The sequence below is a fragment of the Chelonoidis abingdonii genome, chromosome 2 (assembly GCF_003597395.2).
Source record: "Chelonoidis abingdonii isolate Lonesome George chromosome 2, CheloAbing_2.0, whole genome shotgun sequence".
NCBI classification, from domain to species: domain Eukaryota; kingdom Metazoa; phylum Chordata; order Testudines; family Testudinidae; genus Chelonoidis; species Chelonoidis abingdonii.
The window spans coordinates 238,836,244-238,862,773 of record NC_133770.1 but is presented as its reverse complement, the minus strand read 5'-3'; positions in this window follow the sequence as shown (position 1 = coordinate 238,862,773).

The following is a 26,530-nucleotide window of genomic DNA, read 5'->3' as shown; positions in this document are numbered from 1 at the left end:
CAGCTAGTGGCTGATTTATAGATTGTTAAAAAGTTACATGATTGCTGAAAATTTCCAGTCATAATAATTGCTAATTAATTTGAAAGTAAATATCAGGTGTTTATTATGATTTGTACCAACGGCTGTGTCATGATGAGTTTCCTGGAAGTAAAGAGGAGCTTTAGAGGGATTTACACTACAGGTTTGTGATTTAGATGTTCTTTTACCAAATTGTCATTTCAAACTATTGATCTTTGCAGTGCTTAAAAGTACAGCCAGCAAGCTTCTTGCATTTACATCCTAATTTTAAGATGTAAAGTGAATTTCAGATTTGATCACACATCAAACGATTAACTATTTCAAGACAGATATGAAACTTTAATACCATTAGTAGAAAAAATCCTCAAACTGCTAGAGATGCTTTAAAAAATTGTACTGCTCTTCAGAGCCTCACAGGGTCGAATGTGGCTATTACTGTCAAACAGCAAGTTAGAATACAACGTATATACTGGCTTTAGTCATTACAGGCTCTGGTCAGGAAAATGTCAGGCCAATATAAGATGACAGATTTCCATGCACATAAGGATATGTACACAATTCTATCATAAGAATAGCTTGAGGCAGACAAAAGCCAATATGACAAGCACTGACATTTAAACTTTAATAGACATTACACATTTTTAAACAGAGGAGCAAAGATTTTCTCTAGCTGGTGACTACCATACACTCTACTGTATATCTTCAGGTTACTAAAACTCCTAGCCTCACTGTAACAGGGAGCGATGGACCATTGGCTTCCTTGTGTTCTTCAGACAAGTGATCTGATCAGATTCAGCACCAAGCCCGCCGCTTGTTTTTCACTGGTATAGCTCCAATGGTTTAAAATGTGTTAATCTTATTTATTCTGGTGTAATTAGAAATCACTCTGTGGAAGCCAATGGAGTGGTGCAGGTATAAAACCACTAAGTGATGGGAGAATCAGGGCCATGGATTACACACACAGGTTGCTTGTGAAGAAACCAGGGGCCCATGTTAATGTCACTCCCATTACCCTACCTCCCTTGAAGGCTATGGGCACTAGGGTGAGTCACAACTTTGCCAGGGGAAGGAGTCACACTGATCCAGGAGAGTGCAATGATATCGTGAAACCATTTTTGTATCCCACCAGCTGGGATAAGTGGAGATCTGGCATAGCCAAGGATTTGGCCCATGGATTTAGCCAGACATTGGGTTGGAATATTCAGCTAGTCATTACTGGAAAATTCATATGCATAAGATCAGGCAGCTTCATAGCTGTATAAGCAGAGCTGGTCATGCTGCCTGTGATTAAGGTTGCACGACACTTCCCATTATAAGGCTGTTTTCAGTTGCTTATAACTTTGCTAGACTTTTACCATTTGGGCTGAAATTTGCCAGACTGGGAGAAGACAGACTGGATAAAAAATCAGGGAAGATGGTGACTCGTGGGGCAAGGAACCTGAGGAAAGGAACCTTTGAAGGAGATAGGACTAGTAGTGGCAGGGGAAAGACAGACTGAATGAGAAGGATGAGGGTACGGAAAAGAGACTAGGTAGCAAGGAAACTGGGATTGGGCCAAGGAGTCAGCAAGGAAGGAAGGGTAAGGGAAATTGGGATGATACGCCAAAGGAGGGAAGATACAGGACTGGCTCAGGGACAGACTGGTAGGGATAGAGCAGAAGGGGTCAAACTTGGGGGAAGCAGGGGGATAAGGGCCTTTGACTGTTACTGCTTACTCCCCTCCAGAATCTGTAATAGAACCCAAGATTCCTGAGTCTCACCATTCCTCTGCTGACAGCAAATCTCTGTGCTCTGGCAGAGTGTCTCATATCCATCTACACCTGGTACACATAGAAGCTGACAACCTATTACTATCTGCTACACCATTAGATCAAGTGGTAGCATCCTGTTCTGCATAGATCTATAGGCTGCAACCCTACTGACACCCCATGTGGGTATCAATATGACAACAGGATAGAATTTTCAGGTTGCTTTTTTCCAAAAACTAGGAAATTACACAAAAATATTAAAAGAACATTATGAAGGTTGCAAATGCATTCAAGTTAGGAAATGCCAGAACTAAGTTTGCCTTAATTCTGCCCCCTGTCCCCCCCACTCCTGTTCATGTGCATTTATGATACAATCTTTATTTACAAGATAACATATTATTTTTCCCCACAGGCAACCTTAATTCTAGCACTTCCTAATCTGAGTGCTTGACTTTGCAATGTTCTTTTAACATAATTTGTATGTTTAATATATATATTCTTGCTCTCTCTCTTTCTCAAATAAAAACAGGAATCAGAATTGTGGAACACTGTGCCACAGAGGGTCAGAATTAGACACATCAAGGGCTTATTAAAAGCCAGTTATGTGATGATCATTTGGTTCAGTCAGTGAGTCTCAAATATTTTCCAACACTCCATTTGGGATGCATCTTCAGGAAGCAATTATCAGCAGTGAATTAGGGAAAGTTTGACAGTTAAGGGTACTTACGTTTAAGTGTTATTTTGAAAATATTTTTGGTTTTAAGTGCTAACACTCATTTTAAAGTGTCATTTAACAGCTACGATGGCATTTCATGCGGGAGGTGAGCGTACAGCAACAAAGGTGCTACTCCTTCAGCATGACACATTCTTTTTATGCAGTGGAATGGGGATTGTGATAAGGGTTCTTTGTCAGTACCCAGGGTGGCATGAGTCATAAAATAATGTGTTATTCCCCTGGGTGGTATTCCTAGTTGGATTGTAAATTTAATTATTGCCAGTGCACTCACAGATATTTGTCTACCTCATATCAAAATAAATATTTCATTTTTGTCTTTTCTATGAAGAAAGACACTGTTTAGCAGCACTAACTTTGACTTGTGTTAGATTCCTGTAAACTAACCTGGGCCTTCTCTGGCTGCCTAGGTGTTTCTATGGCCCTCACCACTAGAGTGGCTGAGTGCTTTGCAGACAATTCATTGTGATCAGAGCTACAGAAGCAGCCATAGAAAGTAGACAGGAAAAGTATGTTCCTTTCATAAGTTAGGATTTGATCCTGCTCTAGTGAAGTCAGTAATTTCAGTGTGGGCAGGACTGGGTCTTCAGAGGACTTAGCAATTGTATATTGCTCCCCAGCAAGGCCAGATTTTACCTGGTGTATAGCAGGGGATACAGGTGTGTGATAGAGTGCCCTACTCACCACTAGGATGGTACCTTCTCCTCATCATTCTGGGGATTAGCTTCACAAGGTCAAAACCCCTTCTCACAGTTGCACATAGGGTTGCCAACAGTCTAATCATACAAACCCAAATACCCTTGCCCTGCCCCAGCCTTCCCCCTTCCCTGAGGCCCCACCCCTTCCCTGAGGCCCTGCCACATTCACTCCATTTCTCCTCCCTCTGTCGCTCAATCTTCTGCAACCACTTTCACTGGGTTGGGGCAGGAGGCTGGGGTCCAGGCTCTGGGCTGAGCCTGGGGCTTGGAGTGAGAAAGGGTGTGCGAGATGCAAGCTCTTGGAGGGAGTTTAAGTGCTGGAGGGGCTCAGAGTTTGGGCAGGTGATTGGGATGCAGGAGTGGGTGAGGGCTCTGGGAGGGAGTTTGGGTGCAGGAGGGGGCTCAGGGCTGGGGTAGGGGTGCAGGAGAGGGTGATGGGTGCAGGCTATGGCCAGGAAGCACTTACCTCAGGCAGCTCCTGGTCAGCAGCACAGCGGGGCTAAGGCAGGCTCCTTGTCTGCCTTGGCCCTACGCTGTTCCCAGAAGCAGCCAGCACATCCGTGGCCACAGGGGGCTTTGACCACTGCCCATGCCTGCAAGCACTGCCCCTGCAGCTCCCATTGGCCTCAGTTCCCAGCCAATGGGAGCTGTGGAGTCAGAGCTTGGGGCAATGGCTGTGCGCAGCGCTCCCTTCCCCCTGATGCCGCAGGGGAATACCAGACACTTCCAGGAGCTGCAGGGAGCCTGCCTTAGCCCTGCCAGACTTTCAGCACTTAAAATCTCCCAATTTGGCTTCAGTAGCCTCCAGGAGATAGGGCCTGATTCCAGAAGACTCCTGGCAAAACCAGGAGAGTTGGCAACCCTAACTGCATACCCTCTCTCCATTCCCCACACTCTCCAGGAGCTGCTGCTGCATCTTTGTGACTCAGTCTTCCAGGCAGGTCACTAGCCATACTTTCCCCTTCCAGGGTATCAGTCTTCTTCAGCAGTCCTAGGAAGACTTCCCATTCACTGCCTCAGTGCCACTGCTGCAGTGGCTGGCAGGGAAACCTCTACTCTGGGTTCCAGCTTAGGGACCATTTAGTCAGCAACAAAGGTCTGTTCCCTTCCAGACCTTAACACCTTTCCCTGAGCTCTTTCCTTACCCATCACCAGCATACTCTCTCTCTCTCTCTCTCTCTCTCTCTTTCTGGTTGCCAACCTCGCAGCTCCCTCCTACACAAGAGGGACTGTAGGCTACCCATCTCTATAGCCTGTCTCTCCAGTCCTTCATACTCCCAGAGAGTGACTACAGCCTTTCCCAGCAGACTGCTCTGCTGCCAATTTCCTGTCTTTATAGTCATTCCCCAGCTCATTCCTCCTCAGCTGGGCTCCCTCATTCAGTCAGCCACATGGCCTGTAAGGTTAATTAGCATTCTTCTCCATTCACATTAACCCTTTCTGGGCAAGTGGGGTAAATGTCCCATCACAAGGTGGGAACGGACAAACAGCCTTTCTTCCCTCCTACTTCTATCCCTCGCACCTCACACAAGAGCTGGGGCTAATCACAATGCTTGTGTTGGCACAATGCCTTCCTTGGCTCTGCACCATGCCGTATGCTGGGGCAATATAACAAGTTTAATATTTGCACATTCTCCCCACAGTTAAGTTGAACATTTACTTCTCGTAATAACCATGTAATTACACAAATCAGTGACAATTCCACTTTGCCATTTCCTGCACATGTGAACAGCTTTTAAAGCTAGTTACTGTTTGTGATTAATGCTAGTTAATGTTCGTAGAGCACTTTGATCATGTAAAGCTCTGTAAGTGTTTAAAATGAATAGTTCTCTCATATTATATTAAACAGCATCAAAAATTGCTTTATTTCTATTTTCTTGTTCTCAAAAGTGTCCATCATTTTTATGGGCTCAGGCAGACACCAGGACTGGAAAATTTCACTATGAAAAGAGAAAATTCTGGAAAGTTACGAGCAGCCAAAAGAGGCAGGATCTAGTATGGAAACACGTATGCACCCCTAGCTGCAGCTGTCTCTTTTACTCCTGGAATTCTACATTATTATATAAGTAATTCCATTTAGAGCTAGGTAAATAACAGATTTTTTCAGTTCACTGACAATTCCAAAAGATGGAAAAAATAGTTTTGGATCAAACCAAAAACATTTTTTTTAACTGTTCAGCAAATAGCAAAGTTGTGTGTGTGTGTGTGAGTGAGAGAGAGAGAGAGACAAAGAGACCCACTGAACCTTTAAAGGTTCATAGAGCCTGACCCAAAGCCCACTGAAGTCAATGGGAATCTTTCCATTGATTTCAATGGGCTTTGGATCAGGCCCATTGATGAGGGCTAAAGTTCACTGGAGTCTCTTCACTTGCTTTAGTACCTAGAAATATTTTGGGCAATATTTTCAGGCTTTGTATGCTATAGACCTGATAGGGTAGATCAGAGTAAATCTGGAGTAAGCTTATTGAAGCCAGTGGCCTGAATCTCCCATCTGTTACACCAGTTACCCACTGGTGTGTCTCGAAGGAAATCAGTAGTGTTACCCAGGTATAAATCTGGTGTAACAGAATTAGAAATCAGGCCCACTGACTCATTTATGCTGGTTTAGCTGAGAGCAAACTGTGGCCTGCTCTCTACTGATACACAGAAATTCCTTTGTCTTTAGTTAATAATTCACTTTGGATTCATTCATCAGCATAAATGCCAGAGAACAATTTTGCATGAATCCCTGATCGTTTTTACACCTTAAATGCACACGCATGTCATGATACAAATTTACATAGGAACTATCTTTAAAAACATTGACACTAGTATAATTTTTGATAAAAATATTCTTATATTTTAAGGACCTAAAACCAAAATCCTTTGCTTTCCTTTCACATTATTGTCCAATATATTTGTTACCTCTCTTCAGAGTTATGTACTTTCTGTGCTATATTCCACTCTAAGCTATATTCAGGAGCTCTAGAACAGACACAATTCTTACCATAAACCAACTTAATTAATTTACTTACAACTACAAAATTTTGAATATTTATCATTTCTGTTGCAGTAACATCCAATATGTGCTTGGTTCTTTCCAAACACAGGGAGATGCACTCTGTACCCTAGAAAGCATGCAGTCTACAAAAACCAAAGACTGGGGGAAAGTGATATACAATATATTAGCAAAGTGATCAAGGTGACGATGGGCACATATCTTAACATTGTGTGGTTGTTGTTTTTAAGCTAAATTAATCAAATTCCCCTCTCTCTGTCCTCTCTCTACCATTCAACTCCTTGTCTTTTCCTCACAGTGATCCCCAACTTCAGTGTCCTAGTGTCTCTCCTTCCCACCATTCCCTCCCTTCCCTCCATACATATGTTAGCGGCTTGCTCACAAGATAAGAAGATGAGTTAGGTTGATTCTTGTAGGTCTCACTGAATTAGTAACTTTGCAGGAACATTCTATAGAACATGTTGAGACGATTGTGGAAGAAGAGGCAAGCGGGATGTTGAACCTGCTATCATTGATGGGTTGGTGAGATCAGGGACTTGATAAGAGACAAGGGTATCTAAGTAAGTGAAAATATAGTTATGTAGGGACTTTAATATAAACCCAAGAAGCTTCAACTTGGTGTGATGGAGAAGAGCCGGTAGAGAGAGTGGGACATGGTAAGAATAGCGAGCAAGAAATGTGTAATGTTGTTGTCGCTGTCTCGGTCCCAGGATGTAAGAGACACAAGGTGGATGAGGTAATATCTTTTACAGGTGAGAGAGTCAAGCTTTTGAGCTACATAGACCTTCCTAGCTGCATTTTGTCTTATAATTTTCAAATAGGCTTATAACATTACAATCCCAATGCTGGCTTTCCTTTGCAGAACCCTATTTGCTTTTGTAAGCTTTGAAAAAAATTAGTTTGGGTAGTTAAAACCCAAAATTCTGATATCCTTTTTTATGTGAGCAAATGCTATTCATCATGAGTAAAGAATACAGGATCAGCCTCTCAATGAGGCAAAGACTTCTTCAGAGTCCTGCCTTCTTCCAGACATATTTGGAAAGAGTGTATGGAGCCCTCTCCTATCGATTGCAAACTTGCTCATTGAATGCAGCAAGGTACAAATGTCTTGTACCAAAATTATTTATGCAAACTGCAGTCTTCTTTCTATCAGAATGTTGGGAGATGATTATTGAAATACTGCTACTGAGTAGTTAATGTGCATGCATGAAGTCTGACCATTAGTTTAAATAGATCCATAAAATCTCCACATGACATAAGGATTGTGGAATTGGGCACTAAATAAGACACATACTCAAGAGGGCAGATTTCTGCAGGAGTTGTTGGCTTGAGTAAGGGAACACTCACTCAGTGGAGTTATTCTAAATTTCTGATGCTGAAATGAGAGCAGAATCTGGTCTTTGAAGCCAGGCTAATACTGGATTGTGACAACAGACTCAGGGCATCGCTGGTTTGGAATAGGTGAAAACTGTTAGGTCCTTGCACAAAACAAAAATACTTAGAAAGGTTGATATCAAAAGTCTTCACACCTGCTATACTAGATATAGACAAGATACAACCATCAGGTCATTGGAAGATGTTATGGATCCATTTAAACTAAAGATCACTGATTTTATTTTTTTTTAGTAACAAATGCTTTCTCATTCAGAAATACCTATTACAAAAGTCAACCTGTGCCTTTCAGGGATAGATACAGTGTATCATCCTGAGAAAGGTCAGAGCATGCAGCACTTCCCTTTCTTAGAATAAACCTAGAGAAGCAATGTTGTGGCTGTTGTTGTTGTTAAGACTTGTTACACAAAGTTATCCCTAGGCTTTGTGAAGAGCTATTTTATAATGACAAATGCATCTTTATTTCTTCCAGTTAAACCATATTTTTCTCAAGTGCAGCTAGATCTTTGAATCTATTTTGTTAGACAAGGGCAGTATGTTGATAAACCATATATATTAATTTTAAATAGAGAAAGAGGTGGATAAGAGTTACATTACTTGTCCCCAATATATTGACTGTGAAGCCAATTGGATATTTGATTCAGATGGGCCTATAAAAATGGAAAGTTAAAATTGTAGGATACTGTTACATTGATTTATTTATAAGGGATTTTTGCAATCTGTTTCTGAACCTGTAAGTATTTATTGCAATTCATGAACTATTTAATACTTGATGGCTTTAATGTTTTTATTCAGATTTTTGAATTAATATATCCAGCACTGTCTTTTTTAAATTAGAGGAGGAAATCAAAGGGGTCTTGAAATGGCTAACAGGAAAAGCTGTCCATGGTTTGTCCTGTATATGAAAATGGTACTCATAGATTTTGTTTTAAAAATCTATTATACAGAAGCCTATTTGGTATTCCATAAAGAGTGTTTCTCATGAATAGATTTGATATGTGGTAAGTGAGAATGACTGATATACACTGTGACAGACTGACAATGTCCTGTAATATCCTGAACAAACCTCATGACATTAAGATAAGCTTTATTGAGAAATTAAACCTTATTGAATTAGAGTTAACACCTTTGAGAGTCCATTGTATTAAAAATGCATTTTGTGTGTGTGTGTTGCGGTGGTGTGTATGCAATTTCTCTAGTACAGAGGTGGGGTGCTGATATACTTCCTCTGTTATTAGCCTTCTGAAGTCACTCCCCTGGGGAAATATGCATAAACTGGTTCAAACTGGATTCTCCAGAGACAACAGATAATGAAAAGACTTTTGGATAAAAGCCTGGGGGCTTAACCTGCCTCTCAGTGCTTTCTTCCTGATCCAGCAAATAGAGAGGAACCCTGGTCCATGGAGGGCCGGGCCCCTCATCCTTTGTGTGTGTGTGTGTGTGTGAGAGAGAGAGAGAGAGAGAGAGAGGACATGGCCTACTCAGGCCTCATAAGACTGTGTGTTTGTTCTGAGTTGAAGCACTGATGGACTTGCAACCAGAAGGATGCCCCCTGGGTGGGCTATTAAAAGAATGCACTTGCCAGAGCCCATCGGCGGCGTATGGACTGCCGGTTGTGGGAGGCTAGCACCCAGCCCTGTCCCTTCTGCCAGAGGCCCCGACAGAGCCACTGGCACAGTCCTCGGCTAGCCCCCTAACCTGGGAGTGCGGGCGGCACAGGGGTCCAATCTTGGAGAGCAGGCAGCATGTGGCCCACCCTCCCCAGCCCCAGAGCACCGAGAAGGTGAGTGGCACACCAACCAGCCTCCCCAGCTCTGGAGCATGGGAAGGCAGATGGCCACAGCCGAAGACCATTGGGGCGGGGTGGACTTAGAGCTGGGAGGACTGGAGCCACGAGCAGGGAGCGTTACTGCAGGGGGTGGGGTCACACCTGATTGTTTGGGGAAGCAATGTCTCCCCCTGTCTATGAGACCTGCCACCCACACAAGACTTGGGCTGATCTCTCGTGAGCTTATTAGCATATGCGTAGGTTCTTTTATTGTTTTTTTAATATGTTCTCTCTGAATGCTTTTTACATTAAGAATACAGTAGTTTGTCTTAGAAAGAGCTGTGTGGTAAATTATATCTGTAATAATTACACTGTTATTTGTCTCTGAAGAGAAAGAAAGCAGGTGTTCTGGGCAACCTGTCTGTGCTGGGAATGTCACAGTGAAGGCAGGGAACTGTGCAGCCTGGAAATATCCTAGCTGGAAAGGAGCAAGACATCTGTCAATTCACCACCCAAGAGAGGCAACAGCTGTGGAGCTGGAGGCCCGAGAGTGGGTGCCCTTCCTGGACCATTGAGAGGAAATACAGGTGCACTTGCCCTGAACTGTGACATACACTTTGCGGTGTTAAACAGCCCAGCTATGTATGTTGAATATATGATACCTGGATCCAGATTTTTAAAAAAACCCCAGAAGTTTGGAAATTAAATTCACCCCCATTGAATTATACAGTAGCCTTACCACAGCAGGCAGTAACCTCCTCAGATCTCAAAGCTCTGTTTCAAAACTAAGGATAATTCTGAGGAAGACACTGGGGACCCAATTTCAGCATTACCCTGCACCTTGGGTAGTCATTCACAGTAACATAAAGTAGATGTAAAATACTGCCACATCAGAATGATAGGTCAAGAGTCTCAGCTGCTGTAATTCAGCACAGCTCCATTGAACTTGGGTCTCTGCACAAGCACAGCAGTCTGCCCACACAGTACAAGAAGCAGAATCAGGGATGAAGATGGTGAACTGTTCCACTTTGTGAGTTTGCTTAGAGAATCCAGTTTGATTCTACAGCCACCTTGCTTCAGCCAACATACAATATTTCTGGCAAAGCACATGGGGATAGAAAATCCACATCCAAAGAGTTGTAGCTATGCTGACCTAACCCCCGGATAGACAGCACTGGGCTGTTGGAAGAATTCTTCTGTTGACGTAGCTACCATCTCCCAGGGAGGTGGATTGACTATAGCAATGGGAGAAATCCTCCTGTCACTGTAGTGAATGGCAACACTGAAGCACCCCAACAGCGCAGCTGCACTGATATAGCATTTTAAGTGTAGACATACCTTAAGTAGTTCTTAACTTGTTCTTTCTCTATTTCAGCCTCAGAGCGTACCACATCTACACTGATGTTCACAACATTAGTCATCGGCTCACAACTGAAACAAAAAAGGTATTTAACACTTTGGCCATTGCTGCGTTTTCTGCTATTATCATTCCTTCCTCATTGAGTAATGGGCCTACTCTAGAACATAAGAACATAAGAACAGCCATACCGGGTCAGACCAAAGGTCCATCTAGCCCATCTGTCTACTGACAGTGGCCAATGCCAGGTGCCCCAGAGGGAGTGAACCTAACAGGAATGATCAAGTAGTCTCTCTCCTGCCATTCATCTCCATCCTCTGACAAACAGAGGCTAGAGAGACCATTCCTTACCCATCCTGGCTAATAGCCATTTATGGACTTTATCCACCATGAATTTATCCAGTTCTCTTTTAAACACTGTTATAGTCCTAGCCTTCACAACCTCCTCAGGCAAGGAGTTCCACAAATTGACTGTGCGCTGCGTGAAGAACTTCCCTTTATTTGTTTTAAACCTACTGCCTATTAATTTCATTTGGTGACCCCTAGTTCTTGTATTATGGGAATAAGTAAATAACTTTTCCTTATCCCCTTTCTCCACATTACTCATGATTTTATATACCTATCATATCCCCCCTTATTCTCCTCTTGTCCAAGCTGAAGAGTCCTAGCTTCTTTAATCTTTCCTCATATGGGACCCTCTCCAAACCCCTAATCATTTTAGTTGACCTTTCCTGAACCTTTTCTAGTGCTAGAATATCTTTTTTGAGGTGAGGAGACCACATCTGTACACAGTGTTCAAGATGTGGGCATACCATGGATTTATATAAGGGCAATAATATATTTTCAGTCTTATTCTCTATCCTCTTTTTAATGATTCCTACCATCCTGTTTGCTTTTTTGATCGCCTCTGCACACTGCGTGGACATCTTCAGAGAACTATCCACGATGACTCCAAGATCTTTTTTCTGACTCATTGTAGCTAAATTAGCCCCTATCATATTATATGTATAGTTGGGATTATTTTTTCCAATGTGCATTACTTTACGTTTATCCACATTAAATTTCATTTGCCATTTTGTTGCCCAATCACTTAGTTTTGTGAGATCTTTTTGAAGGTCTTCACAATCTGCTTCGGTCTTAACTATCTTGAGCCTCTCTCTTCCTCTTGCTTCTAATGTATTTGTAAAATGTTTTCTTGTTACACTTTAAGTCCCTAGCAAGCTTAATCTTGTTCTGTGCCTTAGTCTTTCTAATTTTGTCCCAACATGTTTGTGTTGTTTATTTATATTCATCCTTCATTATTTGACAAAGTTGCTCAGGTGTGTGTGTATTTTTTTCCTGCAATATAAGTTTTAAGTGTGAACCAAACTTAATCTTGTTCCCTTCGTTAGAGCCAGCAGTGGCTCGCTTCCTCTTGGTTACTTCATTCTTTACTTTTCTGATTAATTCACACACTTGGAATAAAAAGAAAAACCCAAAGGTGTTATCAAAGCTCTTTCTAAAGCAGCTATTCTGGGGCCAAGATGAACTTTGATAAGGGTTCATCTGCACTAGAAAATTTTTCTGCTTTAACTACATCAGTATAATTAAAGAAGAAAAAAACAAAACAAAGCAAACAGAAAATCTCAATGCCACCCTTCTCCTCCCCACACACAAATGAAACAAACTAAAACAACCAAACCGTTGTGTGGAGGAAGTTATACGTGGATAGCTTATTCGTGTTTGAGAACCAAATAATCTATAGTAGGACAAGGCACCTTTATTCTGCTATAACTGTGTCTGTACTAGGGGAGTTTGCCAGTGTATCTATGTTGGTAAACCCACCCACCCACTCACCCCAACCAACATAGTTGGGGATGAAAGATCAGTGTAGTTCTATTGAAATCAACAGAGCTATGCTGATTTACACTAGTTGAGGACCTGTCTCACAGTTTATGTCAAGGTTCTTTTGTCTGCCACACACACAGATAATATTACAACTGAACGGTGTGGGTCCCACTCTCCACTGCCATGCACCTCATGCAGGCATTTACACCTGTGCAGCAGAGACAATCTGTACCTTCTGATAATAGGGGGAGGGGCACAAGGGCAGAATGAGGGCAATGGCTTCAGCAGATGGTACTGAGTATGCTCAGTCCATATGAGCATGCTCAGTACAAGTCATGAAGTTAAATCTGGGGGGGATGCACGTGACTCCATGTGCCCCCCCCGCATCATCATTGCTGTGCAAAGTGGGTGTAGAATGCTACAGCATCTTACATTTACTTTGCAATCAACTTGTACAAATGCTCACTGGGGTTTTCATAATAATCGATGGGAGTTAGGCTGCTCAATCCCACTCAACTTCACTGAAAGTTGGGCACCTAACTCCCTTAGGACGCTTTGACAATCTCAGCCATAAGTGCTACACAAGGTGCAAGGGAATGTAGAATCAGGCCCCTAATTGGTTAATAGATGCAGTACCTGCTTAAGTTACTTCAAATGAATAAGTATTTAAATATATTTTCATTTTGACACAGAATTGAGTGCCAGCTAGACATCCATCATCCTCATGAGCCAGCTCCCGTGAACTGAGATCCTTTCATCATGGATGACTGTAATCACTCAATGGAGTGATGTGAATGTCTCTCACATTTATAGTTAGAAACAGTGGAGGCTGGTGACACCTGAAAATGATGAGGCAAACCTGACATGCACCCCTACTTAAGGCTGCATTTCCTCTCTCCAGTGGCTGGTACAACAGCCCATTGAAACTGTGCTGGTTTTGCCTACAATAGCTAGGTGAAGCCTTAGGCTAGTTTCTGTCTTGAGGACAGCTGCGTGCATGGCCTTTGTAATAAGTACATACCAGAAAGCTTAAAAAGTGATGGCTATACAAATCTGTTTCATGCTAGGCACAGGCAGTTGCTACCTCTTTATGCTCTGGGACTTCTAAATCAGTTATTTAAAAAATAAGTCACTGGTGAAACTTCCATGACTGTGGCTAGTCATTTGCCTTTGGTTTGATTATTAATGGTATTTTATTAAGCATCTAAAATGTGCTTGGTGCATTAGAGACAAAGATACACCCAAGATCCCTGGCCTCAGGCAATTACAATCTAAGAGTTGGACTGGCACCATGGAACCCAGCCTGTAGAAGATCTGCTGACTCACTGGCATGGCGCCTCCTTCTGGTCAGTCTGAGAATTAGCTTATCCAGTTCTGGAGCACCCTCCTCTGGCCGGTTTCTCCCTGCCTGTATCTGCCTCTCTGCAGTCCTTTTATCTCCACCATGTGTAGGCTCCACATCCCTCCCAGACCACAATGCCCTTTAGCTTTGGGTGCTGCCCCTCACCCAGGGAACCCCACTCTCCTGAACCCACCTCACCTCAGTGACCCACTACCAATCCTCATCTAGCCTCTTTACTCAGGGGCAAACTTCAGCCTCCAATGGCCACTCATCATTGGCTAGGGAATTGGACCTGCTGCCTTTCCCTGCATCCCCAGTAACTCTTTAGTCCTTCTTGTCAGGACTCAGCCTGGGAGGTCGCCAGGTTTGAGCTTCCTAGCTCAGCTTACTCCTTTCCCAGCACTATTCTGTTGAAGGTACCCTGTGCTCCCAGGCAGCCTGGCCCTTCCCACCCCAAGGCTGGAGTGAGACTGCCTGCCTCCTAGCTCACAGCCCTTTTTATACCAGTCCTCCTGGGCCTGGACTGGCTCCCTGCCCTCCCCTGATTGGCTCCTCAGGGCAGCCCTTTCCCAGAGCTGGGAGCAAGACATCTGTGACTGGCCTGCTACACATCTTCCCTCTCAAAATCCCAGCTCTGGGGTCAGGAGAGCCTCCTAGCCTGGGTGACCCGAAGGTGTCCCACCAGTCGCTCTCACTTCTCTTCACTTTCTTTCAACTTTAGGGCCAGGTCTTCCTTCTCCTTGTGGGCTTTTTGCAGCTTCACCTCCTCCATCCAGAGGGCCTGTTCCTCTGCTGCCAGCCGTGTACACAGGCTAACGTCCCCCAGGCTCTGTAACTTCAGGGTCTGGGTTCTCGTCCTAGCCTGCTCCTTAACAATCTGCGTCCCCGCTTCCTGCTGGGCCCTCTCTGTCCCAGTACATTTGTCTGGTACCCCCTATTAGGCATGGCTCCCTGGCAGATCTACTTTCCTCACTGCAGTGTTGACCCTGCCAGTCTTTGACCCCTGGGGTCTTTAGGTATCTCCTCCTGCACCCCTCATCCATTGAGGGGACAGTGCCTCTTAATTTGACTCCTCTCCTGGCACAAGAAGCAAACTCCTTGCCTCCTTCCAGCCTTGGGCCTTTCCAACTCCTTCCTAGACCTAGCCTTCCCTGGGCTGCCTTAGGCCATGTTCCCTGGGTCCGGGCAATCTCTCCATAGGTGCTCTTGCTGCCCACAGGCCCAAATTGTCTGTCCCCTCTTGGGTTTCTTCACCCAACGGGCCTTCCCAGGGTCTTATCCCTTCCCCTGTTCTGGGTGAGCCTCCTTGTCCCCAACCCAATAGGGACAGTTCCCACTCAAATGTCCCCACCTCCCACAGGCATAACAAGCCCTGCACTCTGCCCCAGCCGGGCCTCTTGGCCCTGGCACTCAGCTTTGCATCATGCTCTCAGTAGCTGCTCTTGAACTCCCTTCTCAGGAGTTGTAGTCTCTCTTGGGGTCCCCGGATCCCTTGCAGCACAGACTGTCATCTGCCCCCTTCTGCTGGGGAAAAACAGATGGCATAAGAATCTTCTGTGAAGAATATCTCCATATATCTGGGATCCATCATCCCTCAATAGTGGCACAACTTGCCCAGTCCTGACAGTTGCCCTGGTATTAGACGTGGACCGCACATGCCCGCATTCTCCACCATGTGTAGCTGATCATCAACTCACCAGCACGGCATCTCCTGCTGGTCAGTGCAGGAATTAGCTTATCCAGCTCAGGACCACCCTTCTCTGGCCAGTTTCTCCCTGCCCTTACCCACCCCTTTGCAGTCCTTTTAGCTCCACCACGTACTGGCCCCACATCCCTCCTAGACCACAGTGCCCCTTACCTTGGAGGACTGCTCCTCACCAGGGAACCCCAGTCCCCTGATCCCACCTCACTTCAGTGACCCACTGCCAGTCCTTATCTAGCCCCTTTACTCAGGGACAAACCGCAGTCTCCAATGGCCACTCATCATTGGCTAGGGGATTGGACTTGCTGCCTTTTCCTGCAGCCTCAGTAAGTCTTTGAGGCCTTCCTGTCGGGCCTCAACCTGGGAGGTCATCAGGCCTGAGCTCCCCAGCTCAGCCTACCCCTTTCCCAGCACTGCTCTGTTGAAGGTACCCTGTGCTCCCAGGCAGCCTGGCCCTTCCCATCCCAAGACTGGAGTGAGACTGCCTGCCTCCTAGCTCACAGCTCTTTTTATACCAGCCCTCCTGGGCCTGGATTGGCTGCTCCCTGCCCTCCCCTGATTGGCTCCTCAGGGAAGCCCTTTCCCAGACCTGGTTTTAACCCCTTTCTGATTGGAGTGGGTTGACTGTCCCACTACACAGCCCAAAAAAAGGAAGCAGTGCACAGCTGTGCTGCTGTAGGAACCAAATTGCAGGAACCAAACTATGGCTTGGTCTACACTTAAAAGTTATATCAGCCTAGCTACATCAGCCAGAAATTTGAAAAAACACCGCACACTGGACTGACTTAACTATGCCAGCCTCCCTTCCAGTATAGATGCGGCTGTGTCAGTGGAAGTGGGCTTCCATCAACATCACTAACATTGTTCAGAGAGATGCTCCTACACAGACAGAAAAACTGTTTCTATCAGTATAGTTTACATCAACACTTTTGGGCTATGCTGGCCTAGTCTCCATACTGTAAACATACCCAGTTACCTTCTCCATGCTGGTTGAGCTCTGCTGGCCAGCACACTGGGAGAGGTGGGGTGGAGATAAGGCTAAGGTCACTCCCATCTCAAGGGCAGAGGAAAAAGAGAAGGCATTAGGTTATGGCTACTGTCCTCCATGCTGCTACATATAACACAGGTACCAGCTTACACCTCTGCGTAGAAGTGTACCCAGGTGTGATCGGGTATACCAGGCATTTGGTGCCCCTACCAGAGGCCCCACTGCCTTGGAGCACCTCTCCCAATAAAATGATCTGCTGGAGGGGAAAAGCAATTAGTTCAGACCTCTAGGGATTGCCCACACAGTCCTCCCATGATCAGCTGTGAGTAGAACCTGCAAGAGTTGGTCCTCCAGCACCTAGACAGCTGGAAGCAGGTGGAGGCCAATCAGGGTCCAGCAGACTAGATAAAAAGGGCTGACTGCTTTTACTAGGTGCCAGTTCTGGGTGAAGTCAGGACAAGCAAAGAAGGCTGTTCCTATTCTAACTGGTAACTGGGCCCAGCCAGGGGTCTAACCTTGACAACATTGGCCTTGGATCTCCATGAAGGATTAGTGTTTATGCTGTGGGCTTTAATGCCCACATGGCTATTTTTGAGTTCAGCATTAATTTGTTTTCTACTAACCCTGAAAGAGGAATGCACTGAGAACTGACTTGGCCAGAGATCTAGGCCACTGAAGAAGCTGACCATTGCAGAACAAGGACACGAGGTGGGGTGTGTTGCTATAGGGGATGAACCCCTGCCACCCCAGGTCTTGACATGAAGGGTATTCTGGTGGTGAGTGCACAAGATAACACTGGAGTTATGATCTGGCCCCAAAGAGGAAACAAATAAAGGAGGAAGGACGTTGAAATTCAACAGCAGCCCTCTGATGGATGCCAGAGTTAGGATGCATCTGGTTAATTCCAGGATATTCATTTAGAGTTTTTTAAACTTACTCTTACTTGTCTGCTTTGTTAAAACTTCTTTGAGGAGGCGACTAGGAATTTAAAAAAGATTTTTTTTTTCAATGTACAAACTCATGCTGTACAAGATACAGACTTGTTGACGTGATCTGGCTTTGCTCTTTGTGCCTGTAAGGTTTCATCTGTCATGGCATGCATCCATCTCATTTATCCCTCTTGGTTCTTACATGCTCCCCCTGAAGCCTTTACTTCAATCTTTTCACAACTAAAACACATAGGCACAGATTTTTCACTCATTTACATTGGTGTAAATCCAGAGTAACTCCACTAGAGTCTGTGTTGTAAATGAAAAGAATCTGACCCATCAATTTTTGGAAGTCTTTTTAAAACTTACCTATGGACTGAAAATAAGCAGATTGTTTCCGACCTAATAGAGGAGTTTTCTCTATCAGAATGCTGCTTTAGTCTACCTTGAGTTGATTGATGGTAGCTTAATAATACTGATCGATTAGCTCCTCAGTGTCATCCTTTGAGAGAATGTGCTTTAGTTAATGACATATGTTGACTAATAGATTCTTGTTTAAATGTCAAGAGGCCAGAATAAGATGCTCCAATAAGTATTTACATTTATACCTTTGGGAAGATCACATCTAGAGCTGCTTCATAAATAAAGGATTTTTATAACAGTTACAGCTCCAGTACCTGCCGTAGTGAGCCAAATTCTGCTCTCAGTTACACTGGTGTAAATCTGGGAGTTACTCCATTGATCTCCAGAATTTGGCTCAGTATCTCCAATAATAATCAGATATAATCATTGAACTTCTACATTAATTTTCATTTCTCTCTTATAATTGCAGAGGCCATGCATATGCATATACTCTGCAGCCAGGAACGCAGAAAGCAGGTTCTCCTTAGTAGTGATCCCTTTTTAGCTGGATCAGAGAAAGAGCTTTTGACTGAATTTTCTCTTTTCTAATGTCATTTATTTCTGAACAAACCAAACTCACCTCCCTTAATTAGGTTACATGCCACTTATTGGACATCTTGATACCGTTGTTGCTGGATAGAAGCTATACTTCTGTTAATTTTCCCTCCAAGCATAAGAATCTGAATGAAATTCTAAAATGTTATTATATTCAATAATTATCTTAATTATATTCAACAATTATATTAATAATCCCAGTGGGCCATATCATACTATCAAGTTTCCAAATATAGCTTCCACTTTATTTTTAAATTGCCCTTCAAAGAAATGCTTGGGTGATAATGGCAAACTACTGTTCTTAGAGGCCATCTGACATACAGTAGGCAAATCTACAGAGAATCAATAGAAACATCTTTCTACTAGTGCTCTCTCTTATAGAGTGGTGCATATTTATGATGAGATCTGACTTATTTTAAAATGAATATTGTAAGCAGGTGGTTGAATGGGGGCATATTTTGGTATATACAGGTGTATAATTAGACAGTAGATTTTAATTTTGTATATTGTATTGGACTTCAATCAAAATGGTCAGGATTCCCATGGTGTGGTATGCTAAGTTTTTACAGCATATGTAAAAATTGACTTTCTTTGAAGTACAACTGTTGGACAGATTTATTGCTCTCTTTTGCAGAGAACTATTCCTGGTGTGTGTCTGCTGCTATCCATTTTGCGGAACTGACATGCTCAGCATTGCAGACTGACACTGAGGTGCTCATGTTCAAATGGATGTGTGTATTAAAAAGCAGCAAGGCATCTGCAGGCTGAATCTGTGACATTTTCATAGTGAGTTGATTAGGTTTGCCTAAGTAAATGAGCTTTTGTTTATGCCTCAGCATGGGTGCTCTGGAGTGCAGTTAAGCAGATAAAGCCTGCCTTACTTTTAGAGCAGCCTGTCTGTAGGCAGTAACTGAGCTAGGCAAACACTCACAGTGCATTCGCCCATGGAGAGCTGTCATTTGTTGGGTGCGAAGGCATATTTATATCTGACAGAGGCCTGCTGTGGATTTTAAGAGTTTGTTCTGATAACGTTTAACAGCGTAAGCCTAAGTAGGACTGCGTATGTGTAAGAAATTGCAGAGTAATGGTGTTTGGGAGAACAAGATAAAGTAACTAGAAGCTAGGAAAGACTGGTTTGAACTTGACCTGTACTGACAGGAGGAGAGTTAACATGGAAATGACAGACTAATATGCATGTATTAGGAAAAATAACAAAAAGTTAAAATAAGTGTGTGTAACAAATGGAGGTTGGAGTTGTATTGTCCGGTGCTGGAGGTGACTGTGATTAACAGGTGACTACTTCGTGAGTGTTTTGCCTTAATAAAGATTTATTAGATCCATCTGCTGAGTAAGTGAATCTCAGTCCAACACCACTGGTGCGCAGTTCATTCTCAGATGGCTGTTGGGAGCTGCCTGGGACACAGGCTACCCTGAGACAGGACTCTCACATGCAGCGGTTAGGAAAGAGGGGTCTAGTATGCTGATCCACAGGGCTAACAATTTATCATGGCTGTACAGAGATAAGTGAGAGAGAGTGAGACGGATGAGGTCTTTCTAGCTGCAGTGCAAGCTTGATAGGTTACAGAGCTAGCAGGGAAGGGGTGTGGTCATCAGCTTTGGTCATCCTTGACAGAGAGCTTTCTCTGATTTATCACTGTCTACACCTGGCAGAGGAGCAAGTGTTCTAGAGAGACTGGTTTGCAAGACAAATGTTCCACTCTTCCTGAAAGGACTTAAACTGGGGGCCTGGAGAATCAGATACTGAGTGTCATACTATACTAGTAGAGCCTTAGAATTTTTCAGCAGAATTAATCCTGCCGAGGTAGAGCAAGGATATTTTCCATTGATGTGTGTGAAGTTTTTCCCCAGTAGATCATGCTTCTTGTGCACTCACGCAGCCACTTTCCAGGTACATAGCTCTCATCTGTTCTCCCCACTCATTTATCTCTGTACAGCCATGATAAGCCATTTTCTTATGCCATGTCAGGCACACATCTGAATTGTGCACCCTGCAAGTGAGTACCTAGAAGGAGGGCAAAACGTACAAGTACTATGCAAGACCAGATGCTGAATTCAGTGCCTATATTCCACAGTACCTAGTTTCCTGTATAAACACTCTAGGGAGTGCAAGTCCTCTACACCTCTTTGAGGTCATGTCTACACTGAAAAGTTTTGCTGCTTTAACTATCCTGGCTAATATGGGTATAGATTATTCTGGTTCAGCAAAGCAAAATAAGCTATAACTGTAGCTACATTAGGCTTTTACCAGCATAACTATGTCAATTAAAAAACCATCTTTGTGACTGATGGAGTTATTCTAGGAAAACTTTTTAGATGTAGTTCAGTCCTGAGTAACTCATACATAGACCTTTATTGGATTGGCTTCTCTGGAGCAAGAGGTTGAATTTATTAGATCCTTCCCCTTTTAGTGGCTTTGGCCTCCACTCCACTCTGTGAGCACAAAGGGCCCAGAAGCACTTACCCTGCACAGAAAAGAGTAGAGGATAGACATCCCACCTCGGGAGATCTGCAGGCTGTGTGCACCACGGAATTGTGCAACATCTGTGCTAGAGTAAAAAGGGTTTTAGGAGAGCTCGAGAAGACAGAAGCATGAACACAGCTGTATCCTCAGCCATTTGGCTCCATTGGCCAAACCATACTCCATCCCACACTGCAGGGCCTCAGTGAGTGCAAAGGGACTGTGGGAGCAGCTACTTACCATGGTATAGGGAGGGATTCTGTCCCTCTCCTTCACAAAGAACCCCTGCACAAAGTCTGTTCACTTGGATTTTACCCAAAGAGGGAAGATTTGGCTTTTACTGTCTGATTAATTGGTAACTTAGTGGTGTTACTTTCTTCCTTGCAGTTACAATGTTAAAATCATAGTAGGAATATTGATATTCACACTCTGCCCAGCAATCAATACTAATGTATTCCTAATGTAATCCACTAACCGTAGTTTATGATCACGTAGAAGAGGTGGAGGATCTTACCTCTAAGAACTTGAGATGCCTGTTGATATAGGTTGTACACACACTGCCCTGAGAAATAATCCAAAAGAGCATTGATTTACTTGTTATGTTTCCCAAACATCATTATGAGCAACCAGAGATTTTTAGTCAGAAGGACTTATTTTAGGTTAAGATAAACAACAGAACAAGAGTAAAAAGTCTCCACGAGAAAGAGCACAGTGTGTTTTTGCCCTGTAAGTGCCTCATCCAGAGCCCACTGAAGTGAATGGAATGACCCTCATTGACTTCAATGGACATTCGACTGGGCTCAGTAATGGCAGCTGTCTCTGTAGATAGCAGCTCCTAGAAATGTAAAGGTGCACTGTACAGGACATGGAATGATGAATTACACAGCTACATATGCCACAATTTTCTGACTCAGTTTTGAAATCATTATTCCTGGGACATAATAAAGTTGCGAGATAGAAATCAAAATCCTGGTATGGGGGGGTGGGGAAGAAGCTTGCTAATTGATATTGTTTTGAAATTTTACCAGGTGTTTTCAGGAAGGAGAAAAAATAGAGCATGTTAGAATCAGCACAAAAGTATTTCCCTGATAATTTCAAGTCTTACCTTGGCTGTAGAGACAAAGACATGCATTCATCATCTCAATTTGTTTTATATATAGTTTGCTTATTTTACCTTCACTCTTACCAAGAGGATAAAAACATATTGAAAATGAGGTCTCCTACCAAGAACAAAAGCAACTTGGAAAGGTACATTCTGCCAACACACATCCATTCATTTAAGTCCTGAAGGAACTGCATTATATTATTACAAATAATATGCAAGAACACAGAATGAAAAGAAAAAAATAGGAAGAGTAGCTGGCCTTTTGGAGAAGTAATTTTTTTTGCATTCTGAGACTGAAAACCACATTTCTTTAATCATAAGTTTTGTAAAATGTCTTCTTAAATTTCCTGCCCAATACATCATAGTGTGACTCATGGAACTAAGTTGCGTAGGTCACATCAGGCTGTTTTGTATAAGACAACATGATGTGATGTGCCACAGAATGTAGGATGTTGCCCATACGATGTGACAGAATGATTCTCAGATTGATTTAAAATGTAAGATACAACAAAGTGCTAGATAACCATCTTACTGCTACATATACCACAATAACTATTTTTCATTTATATGGTTTTTCATCTTGGAGGCTGTCATCAAGGTGCTCTACATATAAATACTCACTATCTGCTGAAATACACCCACCCTTGGTACAGTGGAACCCAGAAACCATTCTGTGTCCATAATATTGTGCAACAGGGTGTGTATTTTTCTTTCTATTTTAAAAGGAAAGTTAATGAAAAAATAATTACTCTAACTGAAACTGCAGGATGTCATCTAGGTTTTGATTACCTAAAGCAGAATTTGACTAGGACCAAAAGTCTTCTCAGAAGTCCTTTGAGATACTGTAATTATTATGACTGCTCAAGGTCTCGGTTTCATGGCATGTGTCTCCAAAGGATCTCCAGTGTCACTTACAGCACTTGGCTCATTGGTTCAGTACTGACTCAAAGGGAGAGACATCACCTACCAGATCACCAGCGATGCACCAAAAGTCAGACCTTAAATGTGTGATAAGAGTGGAACTGAAAATCAGAGTGGATCCTCTGCAGTGGTTCTTGTAGTGCTATGGCAGGTCCAATGACCATTGCTCAGGCTTCCCTGGTGCTTCCACTGGCAAGCTTGCCTTCTTTCAGACCCCCTCTGATTTTTCTTTATCTAAAGATTACAACCACTAATTAACCACTCACAGGTTATGGCATGTCAGCAAGAGCCAGTGCTTGATCTTAAATCTAAAGAGGGCATCATCAAGAGTAGTATTTTAAAGCAGTAGCTTCTATAGTGTATTACAACATACTAACACTTTGCTAATCTTCTTTAATTCCTAGTGTGACCCGGGCAATACTGGATGTAGTAAGAGGAGGCCCTGAGATATAAACCTTGGTATCAGAGGTCTGAGGCCTGAGCTAAAGTAATGGTTAAGATTTTGCTAACATAAAGCAAAGTGAAGCTCTGAGCCAGAGGCAGGCCCTGCTCACAGAAGCTGGCAAGGAAAGGGCTGATGCTGCAAGAAGATACATACCTAAAAGGTACTGAACACTAGAGATCAGAGCATTCACATACTTGCACATTCCACGCAGATAACAAGGAACAGACTGACCCATCCCAATGACAGGGGCAAAAGGGTAATATGATGGACAGAGTTGTTTAGTTCCAACCAGCATGTACAAGGTGAGAGGCGGCACCTTACTACGTAGAGGGGTTGTACCTTGCTGCGTAGAGGGGTTGCATCTCAATACGTCAGTAGTGATGTGTAACTTGTTTGTACCTGTGTATAAGAATGTATCCCTAGGGCGGTGTCTTTGTCTGGCCGAGGGGGCAGTGGAAAGTCCTGCCACTGACTGAGCTGGGTTCATTGCCAAGAGGCACGTTCTCGTAGTATGCCCTGAATTAGGCTAAGAAACCTACAGGGAACTGCCATTGTGTCCAAGATCGCAATAAACCTGGCCGATGTGACTTCAAACCTTACTAGAGTTTGTGGTCATTGGGGCTTCTCTTCGGGTCTGCTGTGCCAGCTATCTGCGCAGAGCTGGGGCAGCACACAGAGGGAACACACACACGCAGCCGAGTGATACCAACAAGGAGAGAGCAGAGGACCACACCGGTAGCTTCTGACACTGGAGTTCCCTAATCATGCAGGACTCTCTTGGGTACCTTGTTGCTTAGATTCTGCAACTTTATTTTAAATCATCCTTGGGAAAATGGGCAATTTGGTACTACCTCCTATTGTCAGCTCATGTGTCACCTTGGTATATCTCTTCTAATGGAGGAACAGAGCATGTTCTCATCTGGCAATATCAGTTGGACAAACATTTCCGCTGCACAGGAAGAAAAATATTGGCTTGCATGTTTTTCCATCTCTGCTAGGCAAATCTGGTCTATAAAATTGAGCCAGACTGTTTGGGTAGACACTCTCTGGGTCTCATCCAAATGCACCCAACATAGTCACATCCGGCTTCCCTTATTGTGTCCTGCAGTATGACATCACTAAGGAAATATACACATCTGTTATAGGACAAATAGTCCCGCGTGAAGGTTTAAAATCTGCTTTCTGTGTAACCTCAAGCACAGAGGCTTAAAATTCATTTTTCACAACGTATGCAGAAAGTGAACACAAAAAGGGCATGAGTGCATCCAGTGTGAATTCAGGTTCAAGTTAATGTCCTTTCTCAGCATTTACTGAGTTCTTCCTATAGACGCAAAAGAAAAAAAAATGTTAAAATGAGTTCATGCTTGGCAATTACAGGCTGGTAAAACTTCAGCACCAGGCAAATTGGTTGAAACTATAGCAAAGAACAGACTTAACAGACACATAGATGAACACAATATGTTGAGGACAAGCCAACTCGGCTTTTGTAAAGGAAAATCACGCCTCACCACTCTATTAGAATTCCTATCTGTCAACAAGCATGTGGACAAGGTGGGATCCAGTGGCTATAGTGTACTTAGATTTCAGAAAGCCTTTGACAAGGTCTCTCACCAAAGGCTCTTAAGCAAAGTAAGCTGTCCTGGGATAAGAGCGAAGGTCCTCTCCTGGATCAGTAACTGGTTGAAAGATAGGAAACAAAGGGTAGGAATAAATAGTCAGTTTTCACAATGGAAAGAGGTAAAAAGTGGGGTTGCCCAAGGATCTCTGCTGGGCCCTATGCTGTTCCACATCTTCATAAATGATCTGGAAAAGAGGGTGAAAAGTGAGGTAGCAAAGTTTGCAGACAATACAAAATTACTCAAAATAATTAAAGCCAAAGCTGACTGAGAGAGTTACAAAGGCATCTCACTAAACTGGGTGACTGAACAACAAAATCAGGTCTGGCCTTAGGGAAAACGGCACCCTGGGCAAACTTGTATTTTGGTGCCCTGGATCCCATAAGCATGGTCCTCCATTTCCCCTGCCCTCCCTGGGGGGGTCCCTGCCAGCTCCCTTCCCCCCATGATTCCTGGCCCCCTCAGACTCCCTGGGCTGTCCCCGGACCTTGCCGCCTCCCAACAATGCTTAATTTGTATTGAAAAAGTGCCAGGGCTCAGCCCCAGGAAGCCCAGGCACAAATTAAGCACCAGCTGGGTGGCAGGAGAGCAACAGCTGCTGGCTGGGTGCCCAGCTCTGAAGGCAGTGCTGGCACCAGCAACAACAAAGTAATAAGGGTGGCATGGTATCTAGTGTATTGCCACCCTTACGCTAGAATAAAGTAAGGGATAGATAGAACCCAGACAAACAGAGGGGAGATAGACCCATCTTGCGCTAGTGCAGAGAAGCTGAGAGATGGTGTCACTGATAAAATTGAGCGTGAGTTCAGGCATCTAATCTGAGATGTATGTCTGAAATTATGGTAAAATACACAGTAACAATAATAATGAATAACCTATTGTCTCCAACCCCTCCTGAGCCCCCTTTTCCCCAATCTGTCTTGAGCCCCCTTCTTCCCTAACCCCTGCACTTTGCCACCTTCTGCCAAACCCCCTTCTGCGCCCCCTTCTCCCATAACCAGTGCACAGCCCTCCTGTTCTCCTAACCCCTGTACTGTGCCCCCTGCACCTCTAACTCCTGCCCCCATCCTGTGCCCTTCACTCGTACTCCCACCTCCTGTGTCCCTAACCCCTGCACTCCCCTCCTGTGCCATGTGGGGAAACTCACCTGGATGCATGGAGTGGCTGGCATTGCTGTTTGCTACTGTCCTCAAATGCTGCTCCTCCATGCATGGCTAGGGGCTGTGAGGGTGTGCAAGGGAGAAGCAACATCAGGGCTCCAGGCATCCAGGTCACTTTCCCCACTTGGGCTGCTTAAGGGGAGGGCAGGAGAGCAGCAGCTCCTGATGTTCACTTCACAGAACCGCCCAGGTGGGAAAGTGACCTGGATGCAGGGAGCCATGGTATTGCTCTTCGCCTCCTCCTCACAGCCCCCTGGGGGAGGAATATTGTGGGGGGCAAGCAGTATCTGTGCATCACCTCTTGCTCCCCCTCATGTTGCTCCACTGGGAGGAAGCAGGGAGAAATT